This window comes from Pelophylax lessonae (genome assembly GCF_965119305.1).
Source record: "Pelophylax lessonae genome assembly, chromosome: 3".
NCBI classification, from domain to species: domain Eukaryota; kingdom Metazoa; phylum Chordata; class Amphibia; order Anura; family Ranidae; genus Pelophylax; species Pelophylax lessonae.
In genome coordinates, this window is record NC_138770.1 from 477,515,322 (window position 1) to 477,533,149 (window position 17,828).

A 17,828-nucleotide genomic window follows, 5' to 3' on the forward strand; every position below is an offset into this window, starting at 1 on the left:
AGATACACACTGTGAGTGCAGGACAATCGGTGGACGCGTTTCACGACTGGATGTGTCGCTTATTCATCACCAAGTTCACTCTGGATGTGCATCGGCCATATATACACCCCATACATACAGCTGGCAACAATTGGAGTCATCAAACTAGTTGTTCCTCCCCTTGGTCAGCTGTTGGGAATCTATAGCTAGATTGCACAGACAGAGTGATCCCAACAAATCCAAACTTCAAAACACTTGTGCAAAAAACATTTTACATATATAAATGTCAATCAAAATGAATATCCATAGTGGTAAGTGCTCAAGTAAAGAAAAATAGAAAAACATCAATAATAAAAACATATTCAGTGTATGTGTACGTTTATCATATATATAATAAAAAGAGAATGTATGTGTATATGAATAAAAAGAATATGTATTGAAGACCTTGTGAATAGCCATAAAATAAAAGTAAATTAAAAAAGTATAAAGTGATAATAATATATTGTTCTAAATAATAATAATGATGATAATGTGACGTGTCACAAGAAAATTCTTGATGTTTAAAGAAGCCGTTTAACCGGCCAAGAAGAAACATATGTAGTGTATTAAAAAACGGAGCAATATAATTCTAAAATATATAAAAAAAGTATATGAAAAATATAGAGAGCTCCAATCAGTGATTTCTACCCAACAATCATAGATAGAACAATACAGTGATATATCTTTGATGAAAAATTGTATGTAAATTGCCGCTTCGATATCTATAGGATACATTTTCTATAAAACATTTACAAATAGTGAAACACTAATAAACCTTGTATAAGAAAAAATCACAAGTATGTGAATCATATATAAAAAATTATTATTGTTTCCATATATCAATGGATATACATGATTCACAATAAAGAGTATAACATGTATAAAATATGATACGATGCATAGTGACATAGTTTATATTCTTCTTTGGTTGTGTAAACAGCGATAAATAACAATCAATGTAGACACATTGTAACAACCTGTTGCTGTTTTGAAGAATGTTGCAAATGTCGGTGTGCATCTCCTTTTTCATAGACAAAATTTCTCATCTGGTGTTAAAACCACAAAACCTCTATTTGGAAGAAAGTTTTACAAAAAAGACGACCAAAAAGAGGGAGGGGGGATTGTTGGGAAAAAGAAAAAACGAAATACAAAACAAGGAAAATCGGGTATAGATAGCTATATGTCAATAGGCTAGATTGGCTAAAATTAGCTCTCCATTTTAATTAATCAGCCATATTTATAGGAGACCCGATATGTTAAAATCGGCCGGTCTATGGGTAAATGTGGGAGTTTATCTCATCTAAATTGGTCTAAGCACTCAAAAATATTATGATTATTGTGTTATTTAGTTTTTATTACTATTATAATCTATTTTGTCGCTCTGAATGCTGACCTCATCCACAAATCCCAGAGGCAGGGAAAGGAAGATTTGGGAACGAACCTCCAATGTAGTATAATAATTATGTATTATAATACTAAAGATTTATGTCAATACAGATCTATGTCTATACAGATGGCTCCAGCACTCTAGATAGAATATATCTGATATTCCATTGCTTACATGTGCACATCATATGGAGTCCGGAGCTCTATCTGTAATTCTCACAGATCTTGAGAAAAAACTTTTTTGGTGCCTTTTAAGCTCATATATGTATACATTCAGACTAAAATGAAAAAATGAAAAATGGTCTCAAATGTTAATTACAGGGAAAACATTTCCTTATATATTTTTACTGGATGTTTTATGAGTTTTATCAAAGTTTCATTTTATGAAAAATGGTCTCAAATGTTTATTACAGGGAAGATATTCCTTAATATATTTTTACTTTTACATATTTTTCCTGGATGTTCTATGAGCTTTATCAAAGTAGGGAAATATTTATGATCGTTTTTCTGGATGAATATTATACTAGTATGAATACCAGTATAACTGATAGATATTAAGTATAAAAATGTGTCACGTCCCACTCAAAATTCATACCTTCAGGTAATCTTGTATGGAGTTTAAATATCCAGAAAACTTCGCGTTTGCAAAGTATCTGAAAAATATCTCCTCCTCTTTTGGGTTTTGAGATTTTTTCAATGACTTGAACCATGACCAGGGAAATATCTCCTTCATGTAGGCCATTAAAGTGACGAGCGACATTGGTTGATTTGAAGCAACGAATGTCACTTAGATGTTCTCTAAATCTAGCTTTAAGTCTCCTCGTTGTTCTGCCCACATATTGGGCCGAACACTTTTTGCAGGTGATTAGATATATAATATAATCTGAATTGCAGTTGAAAAACTTGTCTATTTTATAGATCCTGCCACTAATGGTGGATTGAAAGTGGGGACTTTTTAGAATATGGGGACAGGTGACACAATCCTGTGCCCCACATCTGTAGTTTCCTCTACAGTGCAACCATGTTAGCGATGGGGGGGCCCTTTTGGTTTGATACATGCTAGGGGACAATACATTTCCCAAAGTAGCCGCCCTTTTCGCCACAATATTGAAACCCTTTCCCAGAATATCATTACATGCATGGTCTAGATATAAAATGGGTAGATGTTTATTAATTATAGATTTTATGTGGTTAAATTCTAGGCTGTATGGTAATGCCAATGTGACTGAAGATGTAGATTTGTCTTTTTTAGGTTTCCTTTTTTTTCTAATATTTTTGTCACTAGAGGGACTCTTTGTCGTATGTACAACATTAGGGTCAAATTCCTGGTTTATGGGAGCAGTAGGGTTAGGTGCAGCGAGTTGCAAAAGATCAATGCGATTTCTCTCAAGGGCCAATCGATAGGCTCTGTCCAACATCCACCTAGGATAGCCTCTCTGGAGAAAGCGCTGGTATAGGGAATGTGATTCCTCTTTAAAGGTGTCATTGTCGCTGCAAATCCTTTTAAGCCTCAAAAATTGCCCCACAGGGATTCCTTTTATTGTGTGGAGAGGATGTCCCGACTTTGCATGCAATAGGCTGTTACCTGCCTGGGGCTTTCTATATAGGGAGGAAACGACTCTATCTCCTGCATGACTCAAAGTAATGTCCAGAAATACAATTTTATCTAGACTGGAAACTCCCGTAAAGGAGAGGTTCAAATCATTGTTGTTCAAAAACATCATAAATGATTCAAAATCAATGGATTTATGACTAATGAATAGTAGATCGTCAATATAGCGACGGTACAAAAAAATGCTATCCCTATATGGGTTTCCACCTCCAAAGATGCGGGACCTCTCCCACCAACCCATGTAGAGATTGGCTAGGGAGGGTGAGAACTTGGCTCCCATCGCTGCCCCGCATCTTTGGAGGTAGAACATGTCATCAAAAACAAAATAGTTATGTGTCAATAAATAATCAAGAATTTCTGTCAAAAAAGCCTGTAAAGTAGATGACATCTCCGTGTATGTTTCCAAGCTATAGCCAACCGCTTCCAAAGCCAAAGCGTGTGGAATGGAGGAGTACAGACTGGACACGTCACACGTGATCCAGCTGTACTCCTCGGACCATACAAAAGAGTCCATCATTTTTAGCAGATGGTTTGAGTCTTTCAAATAGCTTGGAAGAACTTGCACTATATGTTGGAGTTGTCCATCCATCCATTCTCCTAGTCGTTCGTTAAGGGAGCCAATGCCTGATACAATTGGGCGTCCATGTACTGGATCCAATCCCTTGTGTATCTTTGGCAGGTGGTGAAAAATTGGTGTTATTGGGAACTCTGGAATCATGTTTTCAGATTCCCTGATGGAAAAAGCACCTATGGCTGCTCCTTTTTTAACAAGTTGCTTTAGGACATTTCTAAACTTGTTGGTCGGGTCACTTTTTAATGGTTGGTATGTATTTGTGTCCATCAGTTGTCTCAAAGCTTCAGCTTTATAGTGTATTTTGTCAAGAACCACTACGGCTCCCCCCTTATCCGCATTTTTGATGATGATGGAATCATCTTCCTGTAATAATTTCAAAGATTTCCTTTCATTTATGGACAGATTATCTGCGTTGATATTTACATGTGTAGATAGGTTAGAAGCCAGCTTAAAAATGTCCTTTTCGACTAGTTTTTGGAACTTATCCATTTCAGCCGATCGGGATTGTATGGGATAAAAAGATGATGGTATATTCAAATTTACCCGTTGTGTTCCCTCATCCCTGTCTGGATATATTGAATGTGATTCATGGATTAGTTCCTCTAGTTCCGACACAGCACATTGTTCACGAAACGATAAAGTTGGAGAATGTATTTGGCTATTGTCGGGAGGATTGGAGTCCAGATCGGTTCCTTCAATCATATTATCCTCAGGGTCCACAAAAAAATGTCTCTTTAACGTTAAATTTCGTACGAATTTGTTAATGTGTAATGTCGTATCAAAGGGGTCAAAATGAGTATGGGGACAAAAATTAAGTCCTTTAGATAATAAAGATGTTTCATCTAGAGTGAGACTCCGCTGAGATAAATTTACTACATTATTGAGCATTATTTGTGGTGTGTCCTCAAATTGTATTGACCATTTGACAGATCGCTGGTTTTTCTTCCCTCCTCTCCTTGTTTTGGCTTTCTTGGTGCTTTTTTCTTTTTTGTTGCATTTCTGCCCCTTTTTGGCTCGTTTTTTGACTCATTAAAGGAACCCGGATTTGATCTGGGCGTCTGTGTATAGTCAATAGACGTATCGGACGATGTATAGGCTACTGATGTATCAGTGCCTGTGGCCTCCGGGTCTGAAAAGCTGACTTTTTTCTTTTGATAATGGCGACTCCAGGTGTTCGTCTTTTTCCAAATATACACATTGTTTGTTTCATAGTCAACTTTGTCTCTTAATAGCTTTTCTTTTTTACCGCTGATCGTGTTGGTTTCCAATTTATTTATTTTGTCATTTAATTTGAGATCCAAATCCGTAAACAAAGGGTTACTTTTTAACGGGGTAATTTCTTCTTGTAGTTTGGAGATTTCATCCTGTAACCTCTTTAGTTCCAATGTTTTCGAGTCTACTATAAGTTTCATAAGTTCAAAGGAACAGGTGGAAAGTGTATCAGTCCACTGCTTTTTTAATTCTTCATTGAAGAGATCGAACGTAGGAAACTTTTTTATTCGTAGACCTCTAGGGATACGCTCCAAATCCAGGTACTCATTGATGGTGGTTTTTTCCCAATAGGCTTTGATTTCTTTCACCATAAGTTTTTCTAATTTATAGAAGAGTGGTTTTATAGAGACTGAAATGTCCTCCTTTGTTTGCTTTAAGGTAGCATGTGCATTGCTTCTGAGGGGATTTGTATTCAAGTCTCTTAAAGTCCTACTCGTGGATGGTTCTTCCATGTCCATGTATGCAACTCACAAGTGTAGTAATATATCAAAATGCCTTTGTTCGGTGAACAATGATGTATAGGAATATAAACTCCAAATAAGTATATCATAAACGACACTCACCGAGCTGGTCTGAAGTCACGGAAGAATAAGCAGAATCCAAACAGGGAAGACCGCTCTAGGTGAGGCTGGAATCAGGTGCCGGTCGGATCCGTAATCCAGGATAGCTTCATACAACAAAAGGAATGACCGCACTTCCGATGAGTTTCAAAAAGGAGTGTCTTTATTCCACATCAATCGGCAAATACAGATACACACTGTGAGTGCAGGACAATCGGTGGACGCGTTTCACGACTGGATGTGTCGCTTATTCATCACCAAGTTCACTCTGGATGTGCATCGGCCATATATACACCCCATACATACAGCTGGCAACAATTGGAGTCATCAAACTAGTTGTTCCTCCCCTTGGTCAGCTGTTGGGAATCTATAGCTAGATTGCACAGACAGAGTGATCCCAACAAATCCAAACTTCAAAACACTTGTGCAAAAAACATTTTACATATATAAATGTCAATCAAAATGAATATCCATAGTGGTAAGTGCTCAAGTAAAGAAAAATAGAAAAACATCAATAATAAAAACATATTCAGTGTATGTGTACGTTTATCATATATATAATAAAAAGAGAATGTATGTGTATATGAATAAAAAGAATATGTATTGAAGACCTTGTGAATAGCCATAAAATAAAAGTAAATTAAAAAAGTATAAAGTGATAATAATGTATTGTTATAAATAATAATAATGATGATAATGTGACGTGTCACAAGAAAATTCTTGATGTTTAAAGAAGCCGTTTAACCGGCCAAGAAGAAACATATGTAGTGTATTAAAAAACGGAGCAATATAATTATAAAATATATAAAAAAAGTATATGAAAAATATAGACAGCTCCAATCAGTGATTTCTACCCAACAATCATAGATAGAACAATACAGTGATATATCTTTGATGAAAAATTGTATGTAAATTGCCGCTTCGATATCCCTCTTTTTGGTCGTCTTTTTTGTAAAACTTTCTTCCAAATAGAGGTTTTGTGGTTTTAACACCAGATGAGAAATTTTGTCTATGAAAAAGGAGATGCACACCGACATTTGCAACATTCTTCAAAACAGCAACAGGTTGTTACAATGTGTCTACATTGATTGTTATTTATCGCTGTTTACACAACCAAAGAAGAATATAAACTATGTCACTATGCATCGTATCATATTTTATACATGTTATACTCTTTATTGTGAATCATGTATATCCATTGATATATGGAAACAATAATAATTTTTTATATATGATTCACATACTTGTGATTTTTTCTTATACAAGGTTTATTAGTGTTTCACTATTTGTAAATGTTTTATAGAAAATGTATCCTATAGATATCGAAGCGGCAATTTACATACAATTTTTCATCAAAGATATATCACTGTATTGTTCTATCTATGATTGTTGGGTAGAAATCACTGATTGGAGCTCTCTATATTTTTCATATACTTTTTTTATATATTTTATAATTATATTGCTCCGTTTTTTAATACACTACATATGTTTCTTCTTGGCCGGTTAAACGGCTTCTTTAAACATCAAGAATTTTCTTGTGACACGTCACATTATCATCATTATTATTATTTAGAACAATATATTATTATCACTTTATACTTTTTTAATTTACTTTTATTTTATGGCTATTCACAAGGTCTTCAATACATATTCTTTTTATTCATATACACATACATTCTCTTTTTATTATATATATGATAAACGTACACATACACTGAATATGTTTTTATTATTGATGTTTTTCTATTTTTCTTTACTTGAGCACTTACCACTATGGATATTCATTTTGATTGACATTTATATATGTAAAATGTTTTTTGCACAAGTGTTTTGAAGTTTGGATTTGTTGGGATCACTCTGTCTGTGCAATCTAGCTATAGATTCCCAACAGCTGACCAAGGGGAGGAACAACTAGTTTGATGACTCCAATTGTTGCCAGCTGTATGTATGGGGTGTATATATGGCCGATGCACATCCAGAGTGAACTTGGTGATGAATAAGCGACACATCCAGTCGTGAAACGCGTCCACCGATTGTCCTGCACTCACAGTGTGTATCTGTATTTGCCGATTGATGTGGAATAAAGACACTCCTTTTTGAAACTCATCGGAAGTGCGGTCATTCCTTTTGTTGTATGAAGCTATCCTGGATTACGGATCCGACCGGCACCTGATTCCAGCCTCACCTAGAGCGGTCTTCCCTGTTTGGATCTATTAATTACTAATGACCGAGACCTTATCTCAGATGTGCTTAATGCTTTCTTCTCCTCCTTACACAGGAAAAAGAGGGGTATACTGACCAAGACTGTATGGTTAGCAGTACTTCACAGGACTTTCCGCTATGGTTAACAGAGGGTGAAATCAGGGAAAGGCTGGATAAAATTAACACAAGTAAATCACTAGGCCCGGATATTGTACATCAGAGAGTACCTAAAGAACTCAGTAAGGTTATATCTAGACCACTGTTCCTGATCTTTGCTGACAGTATTATGACAGGAAATGTACCAGGTGACTGGAGAAAAGCTAACGTGATACCAATATTCAAAAAAGGGCAGAGGCATATCCCGGGTAATTACAGTAAACCCCCATCCATTGCGGGGGTTACGTTCCGGACCCAGCCGCGAAAAGTGAAAATTTGCGAAATAGAAAAACCCTATTAAAATGCATTGTAGGCATGTTTTTTTTTACTGTCACTGTAAGTGTAAAAGCATTTTAAGGTCTTTAAACACACTTTTAAAACAATAGAAACTCATTTAAACACATAAAAGATACTGAGAGACATAGCAAGAGCTATGGAAAACACAAAAATAACGGAATTTTTGTAAAATCTTACCTGTAAAATTCCTTTCTCTGAGTCCTCCGACAGTCGCCGCCTCTTCATATTCGTCACAATGGGGTATTAGACTTTGCTCCGAAGGAGTAGCTAGGCAACAGAATATGTTAACATTAAAGCTTTTAACATATCCCACCCTCAAGGGGTGGTCCCCTCAGTCAATACCCTCCTACTTCCTGCAACCATATCTCAGTTTCAGTGGAATAGCAGTAGAGTATATAACCAAAACCCCAAAAGAGGGGCGGGGGCGGCGACTGTCGGAGGACTCAGAGAAAGGAATTTTACAGGTAAGATTTTACAAAAATTCCATTTTCTCTTACGTCCTCCGACAGTCGCCGCCTCTTCATATTCGTCACAATGGGGACGTCCCAAAGCAGTGCAAACATGAGGGGTGGGAAACGCATCCGCGCCGTAAGGCAACGCAGTCTCCGCATCAAAGAAAGGAACCTTACCAAAGGAAGGAAACCAGCTGGGCAATAGGAAAAAAACTTGCTCAACAGGAGCAACAACCCAGGAAAAACAAATAACCAGGGGATAAAAAACATATCCCAACAGCCAGGGATCCCAACAGGGGACCCTAGGGAACAGCCGCACTAAGAACCTTGCGGCCAAAGGAAGCATCCGCCGATGCCTGAACATCTACCTTGTAGAATTTTGTGAAAGTGTGTACGGTCGACCAGGTCGCCGCCTTACACACCTGGGCTACAGAAGCCCCATGACGACAGGCCCAAGACGTACTCAGAGATCTAGTAGAGTGCGCCTTCACAGGCATAGGGGGAACTTTCCCCTTCAAGACATATGCCTGTACAACGGTCTGCCTGATCCATTTAGCGATGGTAGAGGCCGACGCCGCCATGCCCTTCCGAGGACCCTCTGGAAGAACAAAGAATCCGTCTTTCGAAAAGACTCAGTCGATTTAAGGTAAACCCTAATCGCCCGAACAACATCCAAAGAATGTAGCCTCACCTCTTTCGGATGTTTAGGCTTCGCGCACAGCGAAGGCAAGACAATATCCTCATTGAGATGGAATTCCGAAACTCGCTTCGGGAGAAATGAAGGGTTAGGTCGCAAGACCACCTTATCCAAGTGAATAACCAGATACGGAGACTTGCAGTACAAAGCCGCCAGCTCCGACACTCTGCGAGCCGAAGTGATCGCAACCAAAAAGGCAACCTTTTTGGACAACATAGGCAACGAGATCTCCCTGATCTGTTCAAAAGGAGCACGTTGTAACACAGATAGAATGAGATTCAAGTCCCAAGGAGGCAGAGGTTCCCACCTAGGAGGAACCAGATGCCGCACACCCTGAACAAAAGTGCCAACCAAGGAGTTGGAAGCCACGGGACGTTGAAAAAGAACAGCCAGCGCAGACACCTGACCCTTTATCGTAGCCAGCGCCAAACGCTGATCGACACCTGTTTGAAGGAAGGACAATACTCGAGAAACCGAGTACATGCGGGGTGAAAACCCCCTGGACTCACACCAGGCAAAATAGGCCTTCCAAGTACGGTAGTAAACCTTCCACGAGGAAGACTTCCTCGCGTTGATCAAGGTATGAACGACCTCAGGGGAGAGACCCCTCTCCTTCAGGACCTCGGTCTCAACAGCCAGGCCGTCAAAGCCAGCGACTGTAAAGCAGGGTGGTATATCAGCCCTTGAGACAGGAGATCGTCTCGAAGAGGCAGACGCCACGGGGCGTCGACCGCCAGATTCACGAGGTCTGCGTACCAGGACCGGCGAGACCAATCCGGCGCCACAAGAATCACCGTGCTGTGTTCCGAGTGTAACCTGCAAAGGAACCTGGACAGCAACTGAATCTGTGGAAACGCATACATCAGGTTGTACTGGGGCCACTAACTCGTCCGACGCGTCTGCCCGAGGGTCGCACGTCCTTGCCACGAACCTTCTCACCTTGTTGTTGAGACGCGAACAGGTCCACATCTGGAAGACCCCACTTCGCGCACAACATCTGGAAGACAGCCGGGTGGAGAGACCATTCCCCCTGATCCAGGGTCTGGCGACTCAGATAGTCCGCCTGCCAGTTCTCCACCCCTGGAATGTGAACCGCCGTTATCGCCGGGACATGAGTCTCGGCCCAAGACAGAATGTCGGCCACCTCTCGAGCCGCTCGGGCACTCCTGGTGCCCCCTTGGTGGTTGATGTAGGCCACCGCCGTGGCATTGTCCGTCTGTACCCGAACCAGACAGCCCTGCAGCCGGTCCGTCCAATGATGAAGGCAGAGATTTATCGCACGCAATTCCAGAATGTTGAATAGAAAATTTATCGTCCAACCAAACTCCTGCAGAGTTTGCATCGTGACAGACAGGTCCTTTTCCAGACCCTGGCTGGTCGCAGACCGAACCAGAATGTCATCCAGATACCCCAGGACAGAGATGCCCTGGGCCCTCAACAAGGCCAGAACCGGTGCAAGCACCTTGGTGAAAACCCGTGGAGCCGAGGCGAGACCAAAAGGTAACGCCACGAACTGGTAATGATCCTCCGCAATGGCGAATCGAAGGTACCTCTGGTGACCCTCGAAAATCGGGATGTGAAGATACACATCCTTCAAATCGATGGAGGCCATGAATTCCCCCGGAACCAGGGCAGCCACCAACGACCGCAGGAATTCCATGCGGAACTTGCGAACCCGCACAGAGCGGTTTAGAGCCTTCAAGTCCAGAATCGGACGAACCTTGCCCTCCTTCCTGGGCACGGTGAACAGATTGGAATAAAACCCCCGAAATCTGTCCCGATGAGGCACCGGAACCACCACTCCCTGAGCCCTCAGGTCTCGCACCGCCAGGTGCAGGTCCCGTAAACGCTCTGGAGACAGTTGAAGATTTGAGGGAAAGAATCTGCTCTCCGGCCGAGAGAGAAACTCGATCTTGTAACCAGATCGAACGATCTCCTGAACCCACCGGTCCCGCACGCGGGCCAACCAGGGTTGAAGAAAACCGAGCAAGCGTCCCCCCACCCCAAAACTGGGTGAGGGCGCCCCTTCAGGCCGCACTGTTATGGGCAGCGGGTCCGGACTGACCGGACTTCTGTTTTCCAGACCAGGGCTTCTTTTGAGAGCCCTGTCCCTTGAACGGTTTGCCCTTGTAGTGCGACCGAAAGGCACGAAAGGACCCCTGAGGAGGCCGAAAATTAGCATGCTTCTTTCCAGAAGCCCCCTTAGCCTTGGGGAAATGGGGCAAGAGAGTGCTCTTACCTCCGGTGATCCCCTTAATCAACGCATCCAAGGACTCCCCAAAAAGGCGAGACCCATCATAAGGCAGATTGGCTAAGGTCTTACGCGAAGATTGGTCCACCGACCAACACTTCAACCAAACCAGGCGGCGAGACAACACCGCCACGCTGTGTACACGTGCAGCCAACGGGACTAAGTCCAAGTCCGCATCACACAGATACATGACACCCTGGTGGATTTGATCCACCATATCCAGGGTCGCCGGCGAGGCCGAATCGGCCACTAGGACGCGCCTAAGCATCTGCGTCCAACTTGCGACAGCCTGGGCCGCCATAAGAGAGGCAAACAGAGCTTTAAGCATCGAACCCGAAACAGAATAAGTATGACGGGCAAGAGACTCCATTCTCCTATCCGTGGCATCACGGAACACCGGGGAATCCTCTGCAGGAATCGCAGTGGATTTGTTCAAAACCGCAATTGCGTGATCCACCGGGGGTGGCACACACCACCATTCATCAGTGGAAGGCGAAAAAGGATAACGCAGCTTGAACCTACTTGGCACAGCAAAAGGTTTGCGTAAATTGCGCCATTGTTCCTTAACAGCGCGCTGAAAATCATCATTGCAGGGAAAAACCTGCGGCGTCCTGCGTTTTCTCTGCGTCCCATAAGCCGCCAAGGCAGCGGGGGGACACACTTCATCCTGCAAACGCAGCATTTGTTTTATGGAAGCAATCAATTCATCCATGATTGCAAGCTCTTCAGGCGAGCCAGGGGGAGAATTATCAACCCCCTCAACCTCAGCCTCCACCTCGGACCCCACGAGATCCAGGGAGGAGCGGGACCCTGATAAGGAGACCCCCGCCATAACAGCCCCATCACCTTCACCCTCAGAATCAGAGGAAATAGAAACTCTGGGTCTTTTAGTAGATTGAGCAGCCACCAGCATCTGCACCTTAGCAGCAAGGCCAGCCACAATAGTGGCCAAATCCCCCCCTGGGGGGGAAACAGCGGTCCCCTGGCTTTCCACCAAGGTGGCAGGAAATTTGCCCTCCTGAGAATCCATTGCCCCAATATGATATGCCGGAGAATAAAGGGTTAACTGCCCCTTTAACAAGCGCGGCGAGCGCAGCCCACCGCACCACACACAAGCACAATGAGACCCCCACAGGGACAATAAACTGAACACAGGCAATGGATATAGCAAGAACAGAAGGATAAAACCTGAGGAGACCCCTGCCGCTGCTGCTGCTTCGATCGGTGCACCCAGGAGAAGAGGAAATGATGAAACCAGGGCGCTCTATTAAAGCCTATGGGAGGCTACAAGAAAATGGCCGCCTGCATGGAGAACATGCGGCCGGAGCGAGTGCAGGCAAAATGGCGCAGTTTGGCGCCGAAACCGCCGCTCCTACAGTACAGTCATGCACATAACACCATCCATATAAAAAAACATGGCAGATCGCCGCAGCGATCGCTGTATCTTGCCCCAACATGCCACAAAACATGCCCCACAGCACACAGCTTCTCACACTGAACAAGGCTGACACAGACAGTGTCACACAGCTCCCCCCCCCCCTTGCAGCCCGCAGCATGCAGCAGAGTGATAGGGAGACAAACAGTGAGAACAGAGGCAGGTTACACAGTCCCAGACTGACACCCCCCCCCCCGACAGACAGGTCCCCACCTAGATACACTTACCTCTCAATGGCGTGGGGGACCCGCACAGGCGAACAAGCCGCTGCACATGAGGCAGGGAGAGTCGCATACAAGACGCACAAAATGGGGGTTAAGAAACCGCACAGCGTCCAGTGAGGTAGCCACCTCACCAATCATCCCTGCACCGAACAGGGATGGGTCGTTCACTGCGCCAGGAGCGTTACCTGGCTGAACGCTCGATGGCAGGCTGGAAAGCCACTGATCCACGACCTGCGACCAGGGGGATCAGCCCGAGACCCAGCCCGCATGATCTTCTTCGTCAGAAGAACTAACTAATGCTGACAAAAAGAACAGCTAAGTAAAGAGAGAGAAAAAACTCAAACAAAAAATCAAAAAAGAAGAAAGAGGCTGGGGCACAAAGCCCCAGCACAGAGAGAACCAGCTACTCCTGACAAGCTAGACATTGAAACTGAGATATGGTTGCAGGAAGTAGGAGGGTATTGACTGAGGGGACCACCCCTTGAGGGTGGGATATGTTAAAAGCTTTAATGTTAACATATTCTGTTGCCTAGCTACTCCTTCGGAGCAAAGTCTAATACCCCATTGTGACGAATATGAAGAGGCGGCGACTGTCGGAGGACGTAAGAGAAATTTCATTTTGTAAAATTACATTACAAAAAAAAAACACAATATACCGGGACCACAAAAACTGAACCGCGATGGAGCGGGGGTTTACTGTATAGGCCAGTCAGCCTGACGTCAATAGTATGTCAACTTCTGGAGGGGATGATAAGGGACTATATCCAAGAGTTTGCTAAAATCAATAATATCATCAGCAGTAATCAGCACGGGTTTACAAAGGGGCGTTCCTGTCAAACCAATCTGTTAACATTCTACGAGGAGGTTAGCTGTGAGCTAGACAGTGGGAAACCTGTGGATGTGGTGTAACTGGATTTTGCTAAGGCATTTGATAAAGTTCTCCACAAACGGTTGATTTATAAATTAAGGTCTACAGTAATCGACCACAAGGTTTGCTCTTACGAAACTGGTTAAAGGGGCGTGTCCAAAGGGTGATAGTAAATAATGCATACTCGGACTGGTCTGAGGTGGTAATTGGGGTCCCCCCAAGGCTAAGTTTTGGGTCCAATTTATACATAAATAGCGTTGAGGACGGGGTCAGTAGCTCGATCTCAGTTTTTGCAGATGACACAAAATTGAGCAGGGCAATAACTTCACATCGGGAGGCAGAAATCTTGCAGAATGACCTGAGCAAAATAACAGAGTGGGCAACTACATGGCAAATGAGGTTTAATGTGGATAAGTGCAAGGTATTGCACTTAGGAACTAATAACATAAAAGCAAAATACACGCTGGGGGGGGGGGGGACCTCTTGGGGTATCAAAAATGGAGAAAGATCTGGGAGTCTTAGTAAAGGATCGACTTTGCAACAGTATACAATGTCAAGCTGCGGCTGCCAAAGCTGGCAGAAAATTAGCATGCATAAGGAAGGGGATGTATTCCAGAGACAAAACTATAATCTTTCCACTTTATAAATCACTGGTCCAACCACATCTGGAGTATTCTGTCCAGTTCTGGTCACCAGTCCTCCAAAGGAATGTGTTGGAGCTGGAGAGAGTGCAGAGAAGGGCAACAAAACTTATTAGGGGATTAGAGGACCTTAATTACGAAGAGCGCTTGGAGGTGCTTGATTTATTCTCCCTGGAGAAGGGACGCCTGAGAGGGGACATGATAGCAATTTACAAATACCTCAACGGTGATCAGAGCATAGAAAAAAACTATTCAGTCGCAAGGAATGCATACAGACACAAGGCCATACAATGCGATTGGAGGAGAAGCGTTTTAACCTCAGGCTACGGAGGGGGTTCTTTACAGTAAGGGCTACAAGACTGTGGAATTCTCTGCCACAAATGGTAGTAAATGCGGGGAGTATGGCTACTTTTAAAAGACTCTTGGACATACATCTCAAGGACATTAACATTCAGGTGTATGGGAAATGATTCACACTGACACAGGTTGAACTGGATGGACTATTGTCTTTATTCAACCTCAACTACTATGTACTGATTGCTATGCTTGCATACTCCCTTGGATAATCACTAAGAGCTAGTTCTGCTGCACTCTCTGGGGAAAGAGGTTCACCCGTGGGAACCTGGAGCCTTGTCGTAGGTCCACGGTGGGTAGGAGACAGCGAGACCCTAACCAATCTGCGGCGGTTCGTGGGGTCTGAAGTGGTTAGGGTGTCTGGTGGAGTGCTTGGAGCTCTTGGGAAGCACTAGGAGCATCCGTCAACGGAGGTACCCGGTCGGGGTGCGGTTGATCCGTTACATTATCCCACCACTGCCACCAATGTAACGGATCAACAGCACCCCGACCCTTGTGACAGTATTAGGCAGTGACAGGTACTCTTTATGGAGGGATCTGGGGTCTAAAAGACCCCAGATCCCTCCACTGCACTTCAAAGTATTCAAAACGCCAAAATCGTCATTTTTGAATAACTGGATTTTTGACTCACCGTAAAATCCTTTTCTCTTAGGTTCATTGCAGGACGCAGTCCTCTGATGCAGGAGTAGGACACTAGGCAGAAAAACATTTCTGGCTACTCCTATGAGCAGTCCCTGGAGGTATACCCTCTCTCTTCCTACATAGGAGAAAAGCACACCAACCCACTCAAAAAAAATTAGAGGGGCGGGTACTGCGTCCGTCAATGAACCTAAGAGAAAAGGATTTTACGGTAGGTCAAAAATCCAGTTTTCTCTATCGTTCATTGGCGGACGCAGTCCTCTGATGCATATCAGTAGGGACGTCCCAAAGCAGTACCAAAATGAGGGGTGGGAACCAGAACAAAGAGAAAACGACCCTAGCATAAGGAACAAACTATTCAGAGAAAGGGAATACAATAAGACACGTGGCCACTCACTAAAACTAGAGGAAAAACGGTTTAACCTTTAAATACGTAGGGGGTTCTTCACTGTAAGAGCAGTAAGGATATGGAATTCTCTTCCACAAGCAGTCGTATCAGCAGGGAGCATCGATAGTTTCAAAAAACTATTAGATGGGCACCTTAAAGACCACAACATACAGGGGTATACAATCTATGGTTAACAGCAAACACACACGCACATCATAGGTTGAACTGGATGGACGGATGTTTTTCTTCGACCTCACTATGTAAAACAGTCCCCCAAGGCCAACCAGGCAACACAGGACACCTCAGAACAATCAGATGAGGTCCGCCTGAAAACAAACAGAAGAAACACCCTCAAGGAAGGCCAAGAGGCCCCCTAAACTGCAGCCTGCAAAACCTTGCAGCCAAAGGAGGCATCCACAGATGCCATTACATCCACCTTATAAAATTTGGTAAAGGTGTGAACAGATGACCAAGTCGCCGAATTGCACCCCTAAAGCATAGACGCGTGATGGCGAAAAGCCCAAAAAGCACTAAGCGCCCGAGTAGAGTGCGCCTTGACAGGGAAGGGTGGAACCTGACCCCTAATGGAATAAGCCTGCACCACTGTCTGTCTGATCCATCTGGAAATAGTCGCAGACGCAGGCAGTCCCTTCTTTGGGCCATCCGTGAGCACAAAGAGTCAGACTTGCGAAAAGACTCAGTAGATACCAAATACACCTTGAGCGCCTGAACATCATCCAGGGTATGCAGGGCAAATTCCTTAGGATGTTTTGGCTAAGGACATAAGGAAGGTAACACGATGTCCTCATTTAAGTGAAAATTGGAAACCACCTTTGGCAGGAAGGATGGATGCGGCCGAAGTACCACCTTGTCGCTGTGAACCACCAGATAGGGAGAACGACAGGACAGCGCTGCCAGTTCCAACACCCTGCACGCAGAAGTGATGGCCACCAAGAAGGCCACCTTCTGAGACAAGGTAAGCAGGGGGACCTCCCGAATATTCTCAAAGGGAAGCCTCTGGTGAACCGACAGCACCAAATTAAGATCCCATGGTGGTAGTGGAGGTCGCACCGAAGGTACCAAGTGTCGCACCCCCTGGATGAAACAACGCACCAGGGAATGTGTGGCCAATGGCCTCTGGAAGAAAATAGCAAAGGCCGAGACCTGACCCTTGATAGTACGCAAGGCCAAATTTTGATCAACTCCCTGTTGAAGGAAAGCCAAGATCTGAGCCACCAAATAGGAGCGAGGGTGGGTCCCAAGGGACTCACACCACACAATGTACGACTTCCACGTACGATGATAAATCTTCCTGGAAGTCGCCTTCCTCGCTTTAAGCAAAGTGGGAATCACTGAAGCAGATAAACCCCTGTTCTTCAGCACCTGGCTTTCAACAGCCAAGCCATCAAAGCCAGCGACTGTAAAGCAGGATGGAAGATTGGCCCATGAGAGAGCAGATCCACCCTGAGAGGAAGTTTCCATGGGTCGTCTGCGACAAGCCTGACCAGATCGGCGTTCCAGGTGCAACGAGGCCAGTGCGGAGCCACAAGAATGATCGGAATCCCTTCCACCTCTATCCTGCGAAAAAGTCTCGGCAGCAACTTGAGAGGAGGAAAGGCATATATCAGCCGGTACTGGCCCCAGGGGGCCACCAGTGCATCTGCGGCATCTGGCAGAGGGTCCCGGGAGCAGGCCACAAACCTCTGTACCTTCCTGTTGATTCGAGACGCCATGTCAGGAAGGTCCTGCCAGAAGACTAGCTGGCAACCGTGGTAATCACTGTCCACATTAACGGTCGGAAG